This window comes from Gossypium arboreum, chromosome 5 (assembly GCF_025698485.1).
Source record: "Gossypium arboreum isolate Shixiya-1 chromosome 5, ASM2569848v2, whole genome shotgun sequence".
In the NCBI taxonomy this organism is placed as follows: domain Eukaryota; kingdom Viridiplantae; phylum Streptophyta; class Magnoliopsida; order Malvales; family Malvaceae; genus Gossypium; species Gossypium arboreum.
In genome coordinates, this window is record NC_069074.1 from 25,382,934 (window position 1) to 25,401,105 (window position 18,172).

Consider the following 18,172-nt stretch of genomic DNA (forward strand, 5'->3'; position numbering starts at 1 on the left):
GCATAGGCTATCACCTTGCCATCTTGCATAAGCACTCAACCCAATCCATTTAAGGATGCATCACTGTAGACCACAAATTCTTTTCTCGGTTTAGGTAGCACTAAAACAGGAGCTTCGGTCAGTAATGTTTTTAACATTTCAAAACTTTGCTGACACTTCTCCGTCCATTCAAACTTAACGTCTTTCTGTAGCAGCTTCATCATCGAAGTCGCTATCATGGAAAATCCTTTTACAAACCTTCGATAGTAACCGGTTAAGCCTAAAAAGCTTCTAACCTCAGTTATATTCTTAGGCGATTTCCATTCAACCATTGCAGATATTTTACTTGGTTCAACTCGGATGCCTTCACCCAAAACTATATGACCCAAAAATCCAACTTCCTGGAGCCAAAATTCACTCTTGCTAAACTTATCATACAATTGCTTTTCCCGCAAGGTCTGCAACACAATTTTCAGATACTTTGCATGCTCTGTCTCATCTCTAGAGTAGATCAAAATGTCGTCAAGAAACACAACGACAAACTTATCCAAATATGGCCGAAAGATCCTATTTATTAGATCCATAAACACGGCCGATGCATTTGTCAGCCCAAATAGCATGAAAAGAAATTCATAATGGCCATACCTCGTTCTGAAAGCTGTCTTGGGTACATCCGAGTCTTCAACTCGTAACTGATAATAGCCAGACCTCAAGTCTATCTTTAAGAATATTGTGGCTCCTCTCAATTGGTCAAACAAATCATCGATCCTTGTAAAAGGATGTTTATTCTTGATAGTCACCTTATTCAGTTGCCGATAATAGATACATAACCTTATCGACCCATCTTTCTTCTTCACAAACAACACGGGGGCACCCCAAGGTGAAAATCTTGGCCTTGCGAATCCTTTATTAGTCAGCTCTTACAACTGTGCCTTCAACTCTTTCAACTCAGTTGGTGCCATTCTGTACGGTGCAATAGAAATGAGAGTTGTCCCTGACATCAACTTAATACCAAACTTTATCTCCCTTTTAGGAGGTAATCCGGGTAATTCTTCTGAAAACACATCTAGATACTCACATACTATAGGCACAGACTCAATCTTTAATGCAATTTCCTTAGTGTTCATCACAAACGCAAGGTAGGCTTCGTATCCTTTCCTCATATATCTCTGGGCAACCATTGCCGTGATTACAATCGGTGACGAACCCAATTCTCTTGATTCAACCCGTAGAACCTTACCATCTGGGCATCTTAACTTAATATACTTACTACCACAATTCACGGTTACATCATGAACGGCTAACCAATCCATACCAAGTATTACATCAAATTCATCAAATGGTAACAACATAAAGTTAGCCGGGAAACAACAACCTTGAATCGTCAAAGGACAATTCTTACAGACTTTATCAACTTGGGCTGATCGGCCTGGTGGATTCGACACTCTAATAATATCTTCCATATGTTCAACAGGTATGTTCATACTAGATGCCAATCTCATGCAGATATATGAATGCGTCGACCCCGGTTAATTATTAAAAAGAAAGAAGGTACCCGTAATAACATTAGGAGCATCGGTTTCCTCTCGAGCACGTATCACATACGTTCTTGCCGGGGCTCGAACCTCTGGTTTTGTAGCATCTTTAGTTATGACTCGACTGCCACTAGCACTCCCAGGGAATCTCGGAGGTCTACCTCGAAGAATAGGAGTGCTCGATTTCAGGGTTACATCCACTCCTTTTTCAGCTTGTTCTGGGCAGTTTCTAAGAAAGTGATTAAGAAAACCACATCTGAAACACACACCGCTCTTTATTCAGCACTCACCGAAGTGAAATTTATTACAGCTCTTACACTTCGATTTTTGATCATCTACACTCCCCACACTAGTTTCCATCGGGGAGGAAGACTTTTGACCTCGGCGATTAGAGCTTCTCGATCTACTCGAATATCCCACTAACGACGTGGAGCGTTATACGAGCTCCTGGCTTTCTTCATGGAGAACGAGAGTGTTTTACTGTTAGTCCTCTTGTCGCAACTCGAGCCTCTCTCTTAGCTTGTTTTCTTTCATTATTAAGTTTCTCGGCCTTCTTGGCTCGATCGACCAATACGGCGAACTCCCGTATTTCTAAGATCCCAATAAAAACTTGATATCCTCATTCAGACCTTCCTCGAAGCGTTTACATATTTTCGATTCCGTTTGGACCCATTCGGTTGCGCACTGACTTAGTCGTACGAACTCTCTCTCGTATTCGGCTATAATCTTGTTATCTTGGTTGAGTTCTAGGAACTCTTTTCGCTTCGAGTCTAAAAACCGTTGGCTAATATATTTCTTCCTAAACTCTGCTTGGAAAAATCCCAAGTAATATTTTCCTTCGGCACTACCGAGGATACGATTTTCCACCAATTGTATGCAGTGTCTTTTAAAAAGTACAAAGCACACTTCAAACATTCCTCGGGTGCATGACAAATCATCTAACACCCGTGTAGTGTTTTCGAGCCAGAACTCAGCTCTTTCAGCGTCATCATCAACTTTAGCTCTGAATTCTTCAGCCCCATACTTTCTAAGCTTATCTACAGGGGCTTTATCGATTCTCACCGGTACCAAACCTCGTGGCTCATCCTCATCAAGTTGGTTAGGGGGCGGGGGTGGTCTTGGTATATTGGGGCGATTTCTTAGATAATCCCCAAACCATTCATCCATCATATCAAAGAAGGCAGCTTGGGCCTCATCTCAGCCTTCTGACATCAGCCTTCTACTACTACTAGATACAGCTCATTGAACGGAAGCTGTAGCATGACTCTCGGCTCCCTCGGACTCAGCTTATGCTTGATTGGAAGACATTTACTATATTCAAAACAATTTAAATAATTAAGAGACGTCACACTATCAACATTCGAGTAATGGCATGTATAGCGAACCTTTAAAGTCCTCTATGGTCGTCCTTGAACCGACTAAATCGTAGCTCTGATACCAATAAATATAACACCCTCACATGTATCCAACATTGGGACAGGGATCGAGGCATTACTGAAACTTTATCATTCATAAACATATAAAATCGGGTCACCAAATTTCGCCCAAAATTTAAAACTTCTAGAACTTAAGCATATCGTCTATTGTACAGGCCATCGAGGCCTATAACCTACATTAAAGCGGTTCGGTACAAAATCAAAATCATTCGGTAAACTTTGGGCGACTTAATAAATTTCTAGCTTTGGAGTGTCACACGCCTGTGTAGGTGGGCCATGTTTACTCACACGCTCGTGTGACCTAAGGCACGTCTATGCCTTTAACCCGTGGTTAACACTAACTGTTGGGTACGACCAAGACACACGCCCGTGGGCTCACTTCGTGTCCAAAACTTAAGCATTCTGTTAAAAAAACACAGCCCAGACACACGTCCGTGTGTCCTACCCATGTGCTAATTTGACTTAAAGTTTTAGGTGCAGGGGATACGCAGCCATACCACATGCCCATTGGGATGGGTCGTGTGTCACACACGGTCTAGACACACGCCCGTGTGTCTAACCATGTAGACCTTAATAGGCTATTTTTCAAGCCTTTAGTCACCCCTTTCTACTAGTGTGCCTAATAGTTACCAAGTTTGAGGGAAAGCATGATTATACACTTGTAAATAATCTTAATGAAAATAGTTGTTTAGAAACCTCATATCATTGGTTTCATACATAAATGGTTATTTCCTATTAGTGTCATGGGTTCCCATATTACATTAATCCATCTGAAATTAGCTCATTCATGTGATTCATTGCTAATTGATAGCAACCCATCATTTGTAATTAAAACCATAGATAAAATCGTAGGTCATAGCCTACTTAAATTAAGCCAATTTTCATGGCCATATACAAAGAGATAAACATATTTTTACATGCCTTTACTGGGCAAATCAAATGACACATATAACAAAATACTCGAAATTACTATACATGCCATTGAACAAAATAAACAGAATCTTTATACCAAAGCTTGTTTAGTTAATAGTGTGTTGCTTCTCCAACCGTCTTTCAATCCTTATGGGTCCTCGAGCTCTGTAAAACAGGGAAAAGAGAAGGGTAAGCATTTTCATGCTTAGAAAGCTCGAATAACCGAAGAGTAAACTTACCGCGTAATTAGCATACATCTATACTTAAATCATGAAATCATCCAATATGAAATGATTTCGTATCACATGCACTCAATCAATGAGTTAGTCACATAATCATGTATCATGTAATTTAATTAGATGAGCTCATCATTCAACATTTCATTCATACATGTATCCTACGTTAATCTCGTTGAGTTTCTAAGAAATCTCGATGGAATGCCCAATATCCGTCAATTCATTCAAATAATCTTTCCATATATGCACTTCCGCGAACCTCACATCATATGGTCGGATTACCAGTCCAGGATAAATCCTCCATTATATGAACTCATAAGGTGATGTCGGGATTGCCAGTCCAGGCTAAATTCCTTATAACGACAAACACCCTTAATGAGCTTGGATCTGAGTTACCAGTCCAGGCTAAATTCAGATCCTAATCGGATTACTCGCCCGGGCTAAATCCACAATTCACTCATGTTCTTCGGGAGGCTTGATCATTCAAGGGACACCCGTCCAGGTTAGATTCCTTTCCATACTCGAGATCACGGATTACCCGTCCAGGCTAAATCCTTACTGCAACACATGCAGGATCTTCTTTCACATGTAAAACATGGTTTATCCATTGAATTCCCTTTTAACCTCAACCGAGACGGTTATCAACATGTCATTATCAAAGATGCATTTTATGCATTTCCATACCATTGATAGTGCAATCATCATGCATTCATAAATAATACAATCATGCATATTAGGGGTTTACTTTAAGTTATCCGAACTTACCTAGTAACAGTTTTAGAGTTATGTTTCGGTTATTCCGAAACCTTGCGTTTACCTCGATCGGCCTCCGGAATTTGTTCCTCGGGGTTATTGAGCTTGAAAATTGAAGAAACCCTAGCTATGGTGTCCTGCCAATTTTGCCAGCTATAGGAAGAAGATGAGCATATTTTTGCTCCATTTTTCCCTTTTTATTTCATTAAAATGACAAATGACCAAAATGCCCTTATGCCATTTCTTTAAAATTTCATTCATGCAAGCCTCTTTTTGTCCAAAAATTTAGAATTTGGGCAAATTGATCTCCAAGACCTTCTAATTCATAATCTAAAGCAATTTCATACAAATTGCTTCTACAATCCAGGTTTTGCAATTTATTCAATTTAGTCCCTAATTTCTAATTGAACACCTTATACTTAGAATTTCTTCATAAAACTTTTAACATATACATATACTCATATTTTAAGCCTCATAATAATCATAAAATAAAAATTTTTGATGTTGAATTTGTGGTCCCGAAACCACTATTCTGACTAGGCCCTATTTTGGGATGTTACATGTTCATTGAGAATTCATGTCAAGGTGGAGATTGTTAGAATTAAATGACCCGAAACCTTATTTAAATAAAATACAGTGGTAAAATAAAATAGAAGTAAAATCCATATAGAACTACACTTCTTTTATTTTTGATGCGGTCGTTGAGAGCACCAAAAATATCCTATTCCCTGTAAAATAATAAAAAAAGAAATAGTAAAGGGGAAGTAGGGTCGAATCCTCAGGGACCGGATTATACGAATGCTTGTCTCTCAAAATCCTGGGCAGAATCGTGCTCAAGAAAACCTGCGTTCCTGGAAAAAAATAAAAAAACAGAATTTAAGAATTGATTTTGGAAGCGAAAATAAAATAAAAAGCAATTTAAAGTTTATTGAAATTATGATTACGAAAATAATAAAAATAATAAAGAGAGTTGTAAGAGAAAAGAAATTCTTATGGGAAAGTTCCACCTCGGTTGTCTCATTCCGCCTTGGGCTCAATCCTTGGCTTTTGGATGATCCTTCTCGACTCGAGTAAGCCGCTTATAGTGGAAGAGGACGCCTCGACCACCAGCTCCAAAGATTAGACTTACGATTTTTAGGGAACCTGACTCTAGCCAGTAATCTATGCTAGATCAACGCTTCTCAATGGCGAATCCCACGCCATTTTGTCTCTTTGGCTCGCCAACCTCTGACGCAATAAGTTAACGAACCGACTATGCAATCCTTCCAATACATACAAAGCGGCCGCCTTTGCATATGCTGAAAAGCTTACTTCTTAAGGGCCATGGACAGAAGCGTCACCCGTGGTCTTGAGAAACGATGAATACTTGGCGAGAAGGCTAAGTACGGATTCTAGGCCTCAAGAACCTTTTTTGGGGAAATATTGACAACTTTTGGCTAGAAGGGTTTTAGTGGCTCATGATAATTGTGGGAAAGAAAATAAATAAAAATATGGAAAAAGAAATTTTATTGAAAAGAAATATGAAAGAACAAAAGACTTTTGGGGAGAGTGTTTACGAAAAAGATCCTCCAAATAGAGTCACTTCACCCCTATTTATAGTGCTAGGAGATAGTCTAATTGAACTTAAATTCTAAAAAGATAAATACATTTAATTAAAGATAAACAAAGATAATTAAAATAAAATCCTAAATTTGAATAATCCTAATAATTATCTTAATATTAATTATCCTAATAGAATAAAAGAAAATAGAGTCTTCCAAAATAAAATCTCTTCTATTTGCTTTTAAGTCCTTGTGCCTTCCATGTTCGCACTTTTGGCACCATATTTGTCCCACGTTGCATATTGGCCCATTTAATCTCCAAATTGACGCTTTTTCCTTGAATTTACTTTTCGCCTCCAATTTAGTCCCTAAAAGATAAAAAGACATAAATAGCTCAAATTAGTAGGCTCAAGCTCAAAATAAACACATGATTAATATATAAAAATACGTCATTTTAGAGTATTATCAAATTCCCCCCTACTTAGCCCATGCTTGCCCTCAAGTATGGTTCCTATCACTTGTGAAAGCTAGATTCTGCCATAAAAGAAATACCACTCCAAAGTTTCATAAAAATTAGTTAAAAACGCATATGAAAAATAAAGAGACCTCTAAGCTTGCTTTAAGTAAAACAGAAAAAGTATTCCAATTATTTCACACAAAAATTAAGATCGATTTGAGTTATGCCATTTAGGTAAATTACCAAACCTACTAAGACACCTTAATTATTTCCTCCTTTAGTCCCCGAAGTGCAACTTTATTAGTACTTATTTTTTTCTTCTTTTTTTTTTTTTTTTTTTTTGATTTTTTTAAATTTTATTATTATTTATTTACTTAGGAATATATTAAACCTTTTGACGCGAAGAGAGATGACAACCCAAGCACCCCACCCCGGTTACTCGGCCCAACATACTCCTCAAATTATTTATTTCCAGTTAGCGGAGTTTTACCCAACACGTCACACAACCTTTTGACGTGAAGTAGAATGACAACCCAAGCACCCTACCCCGGTTACTCAGTCAGTCACGATTTGAGCCACACTCATAACCTCGGCTAGTGGAGTTTTACTTGTCACGTCACACAACCTTTTGACGCCAAGTAGAATGACAACCCAAGCACCCTACCGGTTACTCGATCGATCCACGATTTAAGTCAGACTCATAACCATGGAAAACATTTATTAAAAATTAAACGATATTTAAAATTCTTGAGAACTCGGAAAGAAAAAAATTTAAGTGTCAAAAATAAGTTTTAATAATCACCTAATAGCCATGAACATTAATTAAGCATGCAATCATTTTAAGTGTTCACTTTATATTAAACTTGATCAATTTTACGAAAAGCAATATAGAACCCTATTAATCACAATTATTTTTAGCTTAATAAAAATAAAACAGTGGAGATGGCATCAATTATGGGAAAAATCATAACTTCCTTAAAAGGTAAGAATCATGCATGAAAGTCAAACAACAATATGACAGCAAAAATAGCAGATAATAACAGTAACAACGAAGAATGCCTCCCCCCCACTTAAAACACATAGTCCTCGATGTGAAAGTAAAAGGAAAACAAATAGGTGGAGAGAAAAGAAAAAAAAAAGTTTAGAAAAACTCCCCATGTAGTTACTGTCGGTTGGCGCAGCGGGAGGAGAAGAAGATGGCGAAGCGAAGAAGAGGTGGAGACGGGGTGAGTGATGTGTGCAATGTTGGTTTGGCTTGGGTTCTCACCGTGGTGGCTAAGAAATCGGCGGTGGGTGGTGGAGGAGAAAGGAGTCGGCGGTTATGGAGAAATTTGGAAAAAAAGGAAAAAAAAATGTAAGGTTTGGGGTTTTATTTGCTTGAAAAGGGGTGTTTGGTCAGCAGAGATATGGCGTTCTAGGTCGGAATAGAACTGCTTGACAAATGGATAGGGTTGTTTTGGTGCACACTTTCATCTTTTTTTTTTCTTCGTATTTTCGCTTCATTTCACCTAGATGGAAGAAGAGAAATTTATTAATATTTAACTAAAATAAAATAAAAATAAAAGAAAATAATAAATAATAAAATAAAAAAAGAAATAAAAATAAAAAGAAAGACTGGGTTGCCTCCCAACAAGGGCTTGTTTAACGTCGTTAGCTCGACGCCTTGAACGGTTTTATGGTGGTTCTAATTGAATTTTCTCGACCGTGTGGGCCTGGAAATTCTCGTAAAATGGCTTCAGCCGTTGACCATTGACTGTGAACCGCTTTCCTGATTCTTCACTCTCTGGGAATAGCTTTAATATGGAGTTATAAAGCAAAACTCTTTGTCCTACTAGGAAATGCTTTTGAACTATATTTTTGTCATGAAACATCTTTGTTTTGTCCTTATAAATTCGAGCATTCTCGTAGGCATCATTGCGAATTTCCTCCAATTCTTGAATGTCCAATTTCCTTGCCTTCCCTGCGGGCTCTAACTCCATGTTACATTGTCGAATAGCCCAATAAGCTTTATGCTCCAACTCTACTAGTAAATGACATGCTTTGCCAAAAACAAGTCGATACGGGGTCATGCCAATTGGTCCCTTATACGTCGTCCGATAGGCCCAAAGCGCGTCATTGAGTCAAGACTCAATCCTTACGGTTGGGTCGAACCGTTTTTCAAAATTGACTTGATCTCCTGTTTGAAACCTCTCTTTGGGCCGTTCGTTTGGGGATGGTAGGCTATTGCTATACGATGATGAACCCCATATTTTGATAATAGTGCCTTCATGACCTTGTTGCAAAAGTGGGTACCACGATCACTGATCAAAGCTCGAGGTGTTCCAAACCTAGAAAAAATAGTTCGTTTTAGAAACTCCACAACAGTATTAGCATTATCATTGCGAGTAGGCTTTGCTTCTATCCACTTAGAAACATAGTCTACTGTAAGAAGTATATATACGTTTCCAAACGAAAAAATAAAGGGGCCCATGAAATCAATGCCCCATACATCAAAAATCTCACATACATGAATCGGGGATAGGGGCATTTGATTTCGTCTAGTGATATTACCTGTATGCTGACATTTATCGCAAGACTTACAGAAGTTAAACGCGTCACGAAAGATTGTAGGCCAATATAGCCCGCACTCCAATACCTTGTGAGCTGTCCGCTTAGGGCCAAAGTGACCTCCACAAGCTTCTGTGTGACAAAAAGTATGGATAGAGGTTACCTCAGTTTCTGGAACACATCATCGTATTATCTGATCTGAGCAATGTTTCCACAAGTATGGATCGTCCCATATGTAATTCCGAGCTTCGCGTCTAAGCTTGTTTTTTACGGATTGAGCTAACTCAGTGGGCAGCGATCCCGTGGTTAAGAGATTAACTATGTCTGCATACCACGGATAGTAAGCCTCGGTTGAAAATAAGCTTTCGTCGGGGAACTCATCCTTTATGGGATCATCATCAAATGGAGTTTTTATCCTACTCAAGTGGTCGGCCACCAGGTTTTCACACCCCTTTTTGTCACGAATCTCGATGTCAAATTCTTGGAGCAGTAAAATCCACCTAATGAGCCTTGGCTTTGCTTCCTTCTTTGCGATTAAGTACCAAAGAGCTGCATGGTCAGAAAAAATAATCACCTTAGATCCCAGTAAATATGATCGAAATTTATCTAAAGCAAATACAATAGCTAAAAGTTCTTTTTCTATGGTTGTGTAGTTGCTTTGTGCAGCATCTAGGGTCTTTGAGGCGTAACAGATGACATGAGGCTCTTTCGCTATCTTTTGTCCCAATACGGCTCCCACGCTACGTTCGCTTGCATCGCACATAATTTCAAAGGGATAGTTCCAGTCTGGTGCTTGTACTATAGGGGCGGTTACCAACTTTTGCTTAAGTGTATCAAAAGCCTCCATGCATTTTGAGTCAAACTCAAATTTTTTGTCTTTCTGCAACAGCTCGCACAATGGTTCAGCTATTTTTGAGAAGTTTTTTATAAAACGCCTGTAAAATCCTGCATGGCCAAGAAAAGAACGTATCTCTCTAACAGTAGAGGGATATGGCAAAGAATTTATAATGTCAATTTTGGCCTTATCAACCTCAATTCCCTTAGATGAGACTATATGACCTAGAATCAAACCTTTGTCTACCATAAAATGACACTTTTCATAGTTCAAGACAAGATTAAATTCTATGCACCTATTCAAAATTATCGTAAGGTTTTCAAGGCATTCAGTAAAACAGTTTCCATACACGGTAAAATCATCCATAAAAACTTCAATTATTTTTTCTACATATTCAGAAAATATACTCATCATGCATCTCTGGAAGGTAGCTGGTGCGTTGCAAAGTCCAAATGGCATCCTCTTGCATGCAAACGTGCCGAACGGGCATGTAAAAGTGGTCTTTTCCTGGTCTTCTGGTGCAACAGGGATTTGGAAGAAACCTGAATATCCATCAAGACAACAAAAGTGAGTTTTACCAGCTAAACGTTCAAGCATTTGATCTATAAAAGGAAGAGGGAAATGATCTTTTCTAGTATAAGCGTTCAACTTCCTATAATCGATACAGACACGCCACCCGTTCTGCACTCGGACCGGTACTAAGTCACCCTCAGTATTTTTCTTTACTGTCACGCCCGTTTTCTTGGGCACGACTTGTACCGGACTTACCCATCTACTGTCAGAAATGGGGAAAATGATGTCAGCATCTAGCAGCTTAATTATTTCTTTTTTCACCACCTCCATCATATTCGGGTTTAAGCGTCTTTGTGCCTCTCTCCTTGGTTTCGTGTTCTCCTCCAAGTAAATCTTATGGGTGCATGTCAAAGGGTTTATCCCCTTCAAGTCGAGAATGGTCCGATAATCGCCTCCTTATGACTCTTTAGTACCGGATCAAACTTTCCTCCTCGGGTTTAGAGAGTTTATTTGAAATTATAATTGGTAAGGTATTACCTTTTCCTAAAAATGCATACTTGAGATCTTGGAAGTGGTTTCAATTCCAAATCTGGAGCCGCACAATGAAGGTAGAAGTTTAGTTTCGATGGTGATAATAATGTCTTAACAAATTCATAATCATCATATCTATATTCAGATTCGTCTTTATAAGTTGACTCAAAAGTCTCGTCCACTAATGAGTCAATCAGGTCGACGCGGTTTACGCTCAAGATTTCGCTTGGATGGCTAATGGCATCGTAAACATTGAATTTCACGATCTCCCCATCAAATTCCATCGTAAGAGTGCCGCTTCGAACATCGATCTTGGTGCTAGCAGTACTAAGGAAGGGTCAGCCCAACAGGAGGTCTGAAGATCCAGCAGTGTTGTCCTCCTCCATCTTAATTACGTAGAAATCTGCAGGGAAAATAAGTTCATTAACTTTTACCAAGACGTCCTCGAGGACTCCTTCAGGATGCACAATAGACACATCGCCAATTGAATAATAACACTGTCTTTGTCAAAAACCCGCGTTAAGTGATTCATAAATAGAATAAGGCATTACATTTATGGAGGCCCCTAGATCACACATAGCCTTCTTAATTCCCAAATGGCCAATTTTGTATAGAATAGTGAACATACCCCTATCTTTGCATTTAACCGGCATTTTTCGTTGTAGAACTGCGGAAACATTCTCACCAACACTTACCTTTTCATTACACGTTAGTTTTCGTTTGTTGGTGCAAAGTTCTTTGAGGAACTTGGCATACCGCTGAATCTGCCTAATGGCATCTAACAAGGTAAGTTGATCTCAACATTCCTGAATGTTTCGAGGATTTCCTTGTCTTCCTTACTTTTTCGACACTGATTTAATCGTCCTGGGAATGGAGGTTGGATTTTCGGCAGTGGAGGTTTCGCTCGGATCTGTTTGGCGTTTCCTGGAGTTTCTTGGGCGATTTCTTGACCAAGATTCTTGCCAGGAATTGGTTCCAGCACCTTTCCACTTCGTAACGTTACTGCATTCGCATTCTACCTCGGGTTTGGTTCTGTTTGTGATGGCAGTTTCCCTTGAGAGTTTAATTTCTCAATTGATGTGGTCAACTCCCTTATGGATGCTTCATTTTTCTGCTGAAAACCCTTCATTTCTCTTTGGAAATTGAGAGTTTGCTGTTGAAAATCAAGGACATTAGTTGCTAATTTATTGACCAAAGTTTCTAAAGAATTACACGAATCTTGCATTGTTGTGGGGCCCGATTTTGGTATGGTGGTTATATCGTGGATTAGCCCCATAACTAAAATTAGGGTGGTCCCTCCATCCTGGGTTGTAGGTATTGGCGTAAGGGTCGTATCGTCTTTGTGGTGGCCCAGGAAAATTTCCCACAGCATTTAAATGGGCTATAGAATCGTCACACAGACTAGGGCACGCATCAGTCGTATGTTCAGGTGTAGCACATATTCCACATACTCGGGCTGGTTTCGATTTTTCTGTAACAAGGGAATTCACAATATTAGTAAGTCTATCAAGTCTATCTTCAATGGTAGAATTACTTAGCTGGTGAACCCTTCTAGGGGGTTTAGGATTGGCTCGAAATTGCTGGGAATTCGCAGCCATTGTGGAGATTAAGTCTCTTGCTTGTTGTGGAGTCATGTTGACTAACGCTCCTCCACTCGCGGCATCTACCATATTCATCTCCATGGGTTTCAAGCCTTCATAAAAGTCTTTGGAGCAAAGATCGTTCATATATCAGTATTGTGGGCAACTTGCACACAACTTCTTAAATCGCTCCCAATAGTCGTATAGAGTCTCTGCGTCTTTTTGCCTTATGCCCACGATTTCTCTTCTTAACTCACCGCTCATGATGCAGGAAAAACACATTAAGAAATAAACGAGATAGATCACCCAAGTTGTAATGGATCCGGAGGTAAATAAAATAACCATTCCCTAGCTGAATCAGCTAGGGAAAAAGGGAAAGAGCGCAATTTAATTTGATCCTCAGTTACCCCCTGAGGTTTCATACTCAAACAAACCATATGGAATTCTTTTAAATGCTTATGGGGGTTTTCATTTTGTAACCCACGAAAAGTTGGCAGTAGCTGAATCAAGCCTGACTTTAATTCAAAATAAGTATCCATAGTAGGATACGCGATGCAGAGTGACGGTTGTTCTGTCGGCGCTTCGGCCAGTTGCCGAATTGTCTGAGCCATAAGTTGAGGTGTTAAATTAGGGTTTTCGTCAACCCTAGTGTTCAGCACTTCTTCAGGGGAATCGACTTCTTCTTCTTTACTTTCTAACGTTTGAGTAGGGTTTTCGTTAACCCTAGACTCTACTTCGTCGTCGATTCTAATTTACGGCGGTGGATTGCTTTGAGTTCCAACCACCATCGATCGCTTTTCCTTAGTTTTGTTTCCTTTCGATTAGCTTTCATGATCTTTTCGATTTACGAGTCGAACGCAAGAGTACCGGAGCAGATCTGGTCATAGAAAACAAAGAAAAACAAGATTAGTATGTTGCCGGTCCCCGGCAACGGCGCCAAAATTTGATGCGGTCGTTGAGAGCACCAAAAAAAGAAATAGTAAAGGGGAAGTAGGGTCGAATCCTCAGGGACCGGATTATACGAATGCTTGTCTCTCGAAATCCTGGGCAGAATCGTGCTCAAGAAAACCTGCGTTCCTGGAAAAAAATAAAAAATAGAATTTAAGAATTGATTTTGGAAGCGAAAATAAAATAAAAATAGAATTTAAAGTTTATTGAAATTATGATTACGAAAATAATAAAAATAATAAAGAGAGTTTTAAGAGAAAAGAAATTCTTATGGGAAAGTTCCAGCCTCCGGTTGTCTCATTCCGCCTTGGGCTCAATCCTTGGCTTTTGGATGATCCTTCTCGACTCGAGTAAGCCGCTTATAGTGGAAGAGGACGCCTCGACCACCAGCTCCAAAGATTAGACTTACGATTTTTAGGAACTGACTCTAGCCAAGAATCTATGCTAGATCAACGCTTCTCAATGGCGAATCCCACGCCATTTTGTCTCTTTGGCTCGCCAACCTCTGACGCAGTAAGTTAACGAACCGACTATGCAATCCTTCCAATACATACAAAGCGGCCGCCTTTGCATATGCTGAAAAGCTTACTTAAGGGCCATGGATGAAGCGTCACCAGTGGTGAGAAACGATGAATACTTGGCGAGAAGGCTAAGTACGGATTCTAGGCCTCAAGAACCTTTTTTGGGGAAATATTGACAACTTTTGGCTAGAAGGGTTTTAGTGGCTCATGATAATTGTGGGAAAGAAAATAAATAAAAATATGGAAAAAGAAATTTTATTGAAAAGAAATATGAAAGAACAAAAGACTTTTGGGGGAGAGTGTTTACAGAAAAAGATCCTCCAAATAGAGTCACTTCACCCCCTATTTATAGTGCTAGGGAGATAGTCTAATTGAACTTAAATTCTAAAAAGATAAATACATTTAATTAAAGATAAACAAAGATAATTAAAATAAAATCCTAAATTTGAATAATCCTAATAATTATCTTAATATTAATTATCCTAATATAATAAAAGAAAATAGAGTCTTCCAAAATAAAATCTCTTCTATTTGCTTTTAAGTCCTTGTGCCTTCCATGTTCGTACTTTTGGCACCATATTTGTCCCATGTTGCATATTGGCCCATTTAATCTCCAAATTGACGCTTTTGCCCTTGAATTTACTTTTCGCCTCTAATTTAGTCCCTAAAAGATAAAAAGACATAAATAGCTCAAATTAGTAGGCTCAAGCTCAAAATAAACACATGATTAATATATAAAATACGTCATTTTAGAGTATTATCAATTTTATTTTAGAATAAGGTTTTTTAAACCTTATTAAACTTCATCTATTTTATATTGATTAGAACAAAGTGTTTCAATCTTACTAGAATATGGCTTTACAAGCCTATAAATAGACATAACCTATTCCTCTTTTAATTAAATTCGAATTCGACATAGTGAATTTTCTTCTCCTCTGCCCGTGGTTTTTTCTCGAAAGAGTTTCCACGTAAAATCTGTGTGTTCTTTATTTTATTTTATTTTTACACTTTTTCTTCTCTAGATTCTTTACTCCTATAGTTGTGTTGCCAGTGGTTTATCTCCTTGGTCTTGGTCTGTTTGCAAGAGGTTTCCTGTTTGTAATATTCTTTAAAAGTTTTGTGATTCGATTGGTGCTAATAATATACCAACATGAACTATGCTTTGATGCAATTAACTTATGATACAACTCGGGAATTGTGTGGAAATCGGTTTGCCTATGCTTATTCTGCTGGTTATTTCTCAACTGGTAAATATAAATTAGCAATATCGTAATGTTCCAGACTAACATTCTTCTTTTATTAATTTGACAAAAATACATTTTTGCTTGCTGCAGTATCTGAAGCGCATCTACTATTCGAGGGCACATCAGATACCTGAGAGATTTGCTTTGCTTTTTTGCATCAGTATTATCTGGGCTTTTTTGCATCAGATACCGGTGTTTACAATAATGTTAAGATTACCACTAAACAGAGTTGCCACATGGATCGATCTTTTCTAATTTCTTCAGCTCCATGGTATGATTATGATTTCCTGCATTCCTTGTTTGATTGTGCTATGATTGAATCCACTAATTTAAATCTTTCCAACGGCTCATAGTTTCTTGTAATTGTTACTAGGATTAGAATACCCTATCCATTTTAATGGGGCACTCCAATATTCAGAGCAAGCTATGTCTTTGGGATGATAGGTTCTGCACTTGTTTCATCTACAGAAGTTTAATCTTTATCTTAGAGGATTTCAATTCTATTTAATATTTAGTTTCACTCCATCGAATTCGAAGGCTTTGTTCTGCATTGAGCTACATAAACTTCATTTACCTCATCTCGAATCTTAACTTCTATATGTTCCTTTGTACATTTCCTCGGTTAAAAGCAAGAAGTTATATACTAACATACCTTTACTATATGACTTGCACAACAGTCAACAGGAACACTTTTCACAGCAGCTTGACTTTTTTGTGCAATAGCCCCTCCTGCACACGTACTCAACAGCAGTATTGTCTTACAGGTTCTTCCTTGATTGCTTTCTAATAAACGCCAAATTATACATATCTATACCCCAAATACTTAGCATATTTATGGATGTTTATTACTAGATTTGTGGATTTTAGTGCTCTTAATTCGGTTATTTCATGTTTTGTACTCATGAGAGCACCAAGAGTCGAAAGGAGAAAAAAAAAAGCTAAAAAGGGATAAAAAAGGACCAAATCGAGAAGATGACACGACCTAAGCCTTACCATACGGGCATCTCAAACGTCCGTGGCCTTCGGGGGTGTCGACCAAGGTTTTCAAGATTCACACAGCCTGGCCATTGAGCCCATCCGGCCGTTTGCATTTCAATGGATCGAACACGTCCTGGTAATCACATCACACGGGCGTGTCCCTTTTTCAAAGAGTTGTATTTTACACAGAAAATGGTACTTAGGCCAGAAGAAAGCCAATCCAAAGCCTATATAAACACCCTAAGTGTGACCTAGAAAGAGGCCACTCTTTCTAGAACTTTTCTGGAATACAGAACCACACGCTAGGAATTACTTGAAGAAAGTTAGATGATCCATCTCAAAAGCCGGAGCTACTCCAAGACTAAAGATCTCTCTCAGAATTCCTTCAGAGGTTTTAGAGTTTTCTTTATGTTTTGTTATTTTCATACTTTTGAGATGTACTCCTATTTTATTATGAACTAAACCCCTTAGATGCCTAAGGGGGATAAAACCTATGATGGATCTTGTTATTATTATTTGAACTGTATGATAAATACTTGATTTGTTCTTAATTATGTGTTCTTAATACTTGAGTTAATATTCCGGGTATTAATTCATGATTTGATGTGCTTATGCAGAGGAGGAATAGACCCTGCCTAAGAGTAGATTTGGTATAATTAAGCGAAGTTGATCGAACGCCTAGAAATAGGGTTACGGGATTTTGCTGGATTAGGGTGAAACCTAATAAGGGGATCCATAGATCGAGTTAATGCAACCCTAGAGTGTTAATTAGAGAAAAGTCTCAGTTATTCGATCTAGGGATTAGACGTTATTAGTCTTGAATAGTGATAATAACTTAACTTAGGGATCTCTACGGAACAAGTTAAGTGAATAAATCGTCCGGCTCAGAGTCAGATAACAAGTGAAATCTAGGTAGATTCCTCCTTGGGTGTCGTCTTTATCAATTGCTTTTCGTCAAGTATTTTTCCCAATTTTCTCTTTGCTTTAATTAAATCAGTTAATTAGTTTAGATAATTAGTTTAATAAACAAACCCTTTTATTCCTAGGTTAGATAAGAAAAAGATAGTTATTACTAGTACTTTTGGTTCCCTTGGGTACGATATCCTGGTCTTGCCGTTACTATACTATTGTTTGATAGGTGCGCTTCCCTTTTTGTCGTGATAATAATTAGTCTAGGTTCGATCTTAATTATAAATATTTATTACTTGTTACGAATCACGCGATCAAGTTTTTAGCGCCGTCGCCGGGGATCTGAAATATTAGGAACACTAAATTTTTATTACTTTAGCCATTTATTTTTCTTGCAATTTTATTTTATTTTATTTTTTATTAATTTACTTTTTTCTCTCTCTTGGCAGGTTTTTATAGTTTATGACTAGAAGAAACCTGTCAGGACCAGTACTCTTTGACGAAGATATCGATTGTACAATTCGTAAAAATCAAAGGGAAATAAGGCGTAGTTTACGCTATACGGAAAACGATTGAGAAAACGATACTCAAAACCCAACCTACAAGATGGCTGAAAACCCAGGTGATCAGCTGCCTCCGGCAATTGCAGCTAATCAAAATCCTGCTCCACGTACTATGATGATTATGCTAAACCTTCTTTAACAGAAACTGAGTCTA

At 38.3% G+C, this 18,172-nt stretch overlaps 1 pseudogene; it reads left to right on the forward strand.

Moving 5' to 3' along the window:
* Positions 1-18,172, forward strand: part of LOC108450859 (nucleobase-ascorbate transporter 3-like) — a 53,200-nt pseudogene that overhangs the window by 12,921 nt on the left and 22,107 nt on the right.